This window comes from Eptatretus burgeri, chromosome 6, assembly GCF_056783735.1.
Source record: "Eptatretus burgeri isolate ZD-2024b chromosome 6, Ebu_testis_v1, whole genome shotgun sequence".
Taxonomy (NCBI): Eukaryota; Metazoa; Chordata; class Myxini; order Myxiniformes; family Myxinidae; genus Eptatretus; species Eptatretus burgeri.
In genome coordinates, this window is record NC_140966.1 from 70,475,177 (window position 1) to 70,477,676 (window position 2,500).

Consider the following 2,500-nt stretch of genomic DNA (forward strand, 5'->3'; position numbering starts at 1 on the left):
GGTGTTAGTCCTTCTCTGTGCTTCATTAGTTCGCGCTCTCTGGCGGCTTGTTTCACCTCCACCGCCGCTCCTTCCTTCCCGATCCATCGGTTGGTTTTCATCAGAGAGCGTTTGACGGTGTAATCTCTATGTGCTTTGGCCACGTATTCATAATCCTGCCCTGTTTCATCGTAGTAGACAGTGAGTGCAGTGCAAAGCCAATTCCATTCCTTCCAGATCGATGTCGTTGCTAAGCAACCATTCCTCTACATCCCTTTAATTCCGCTTATGCTTCCCAAATCCAATGAATTTATCCTGACAGATAGAGGCTCATATAAAGACAACAGACATGCTTTTCTGTCCGCTTCCAGACAAACAGCTCGACCCCGACAGGCAGAGAATCGAAACGCTCCCTCGTCAAGGCCCACGATGGCTGCGTGTTCAAACAGCACGAGCTCCGCCCGTAATTTTTCCCAAAAACACCGCTATCCTCATCAGTGCGTAGCCTACCAAACGTCCTTGTTCTTGGATGTCTGACATGTAAACAAGGACAAATGTGTCCAAGAGCCACGTCCTAAAGGTTTTGTCTTCACCAGAAGAAGAATAATAAGAAGAACAACGCGGAGCTCTCTTAGAGCCGGCGTTCACTACGCGAGACGCGGCTAAAAGATAAACCCACTTTAAATAAAATCCCTTCCTTGTTCAAAGCATTTAAATCCCCCTTACCATCTATCCTAAATCCCTCGGTCCTGCGCCTCTTCCGCGTCTTTTTTTTTTTCCCGGTCACGAAGCCCAATCAACAACAACAACAACAACAACAACAACCAGAACAAACATATATATTACAGCCTTGTTTCAAAGCATTGTCGCTTCCATGTTTCGATAGCGCGTGCACTCGCCCCGAAACAAAAAATCGAGCGATGCTTTGAAACGTCAACGTTAATGTCCTTGTTAATTAATTTTACCACAAAGCTAGCTCTTTAAAATCTAGTTTGTCCACCATATTCAAAATCAGCCGCCTCGAGAAATTCTCGTACATTGCTCCGACAAGCAGGCACATTCACAGCAGGGTGTTAATTGCACTTTCAAGTTTGACAAAGTGCGCTGGGCCCATGCGTGATTACGTCATCACGCACTCACATGAGCAATACGTCTTCTCAGCGTGTTGGTTTTTACGATCAAACTCGCGTAACAAATATTTGACGACATCTCAAATACGTTCGTTTTAAATCGGAATTTTTACAGAATCCTATGAAGGGCGTCTCCAAACTTTGTAACATGTGCTAATCCATCTCGTAAACCCTCACGATAAGCTGTCCTTCGATGGGACGATTTCGTGCTTTCGGCGCGCCTGTTAAATTCGACGGCACGTCACGTGACTCGCAAAACCCCATAAAATAAGTTTTTTTTCTTCAGATTTACGAAAATCAAGTATAAAACATGCTTAATGACCCCAACAATGAAACCAGAATTGAAACTGACGTTAAAACGAACCCGTAACGTCGATCAGCCTTACGAAACATACAAAGTGGAAACAGAACTGAATTTGAATTTGAAATCAAAATGATGCTCCGTGGAGACCATCCATTTATCACGTACGGTGTTCAAAGCCAAAACAGCATACAGAGTTTATCGGACCATGAGAAAACCCGAACGTTGGTCCATTTGACATCCCACACACAGCACGAGTACTGTAGGAAATTCTCACACATAATCCCCAAACTGTCTGCTGAAGTGGTTTTAATTATTCAATTCCCCATCGAGTTCACACACACACACACACACACACACACACACACACACACACACACACACACACACATACACATACACATACACATACACATACACATACACATACACATACACATACACATACACATACACACATACACATACACACACACACATAGAAACACACACACACACACACACACACCCTCAAAATGACATTTGCCCATCACTGAATTAACAACACGTGCAGAATCGGTCATCATCGTCCTTCCTCCGGATTTGGTGTGCGCAATTCACCTCGTCCAAAGTCTTCACATTAACGATGACGACCAATCATTATCTCCATACAAACATACAAGTTGTTCCACACATACAAGTTCCAGGTTGGAACACTCAACTTACGTCTAACACAAAACTCAACCTTCCCCACCACATTGTATTCACAAATACATCCAAACAGGTAACTCTACAAACAGCCCTTCTCCTGGCTCATTAACTTTGTGTTTTTTCCCGTTGGTTCAAGATTCCCTCTGAATCAAATCGCTTACGTCCTGTCTCACTTTGTGACTCCGTTAGCCACGCTGCAAACGCTCTCCAGTGTTTTCCACTTTCACCGGTAACTTTAAGTGTTGTTCCTTTGGGTAACTCTATGTTCTTTGCAGAGTTATTCCCCATCTTATGTTCTTAACTTGTCACCAGCCTAAAGCTTTAGTCTTGTCTCCTTTTATCACGGGATCAAAATCCCCCTTTCTTGCATACCGCCTGATAGCTTTCTTTCCTCTCTTTA

General features: G+C 43.7%; 2 long non-coding RNA genes across 2 annotated transcripts in view; both read right to left on the reverse strand.

The window, feature by feature from the left end:
• Positions 1-1,817, reverse strand: part of LOC147025018 (uncharacterized) — a 5,113-nt gene extending 3,296 nt beyond the window's left edge. Inside the window, exon 1 of the long non-coding RNA XR_015059307.1 lies at positions 1-1,817. This exon is cut by the window's left edge and continues 1,414 nt beyond it. This is a non-coding gene — a long non-coding RNA (uncharacterized LOC147025018).
• Positions 1,818-2,409: 592 nt separating this feature from the next.
• Positions 2,410-2,500, reverse strand: part of LOC147025019 (uncharacterized) — a 54,803-nt gene continuing 54,712 nt past the window's right edge. The window contains exon 2 of the long non-coding RNA XR_015059309.1: positions 2,410-2,500. This exon is cut by the window's right edge and continues 1,037 nt beyond it. This is a non-coding gene — a long non-coding RNA (uncharacterized LOC147025019).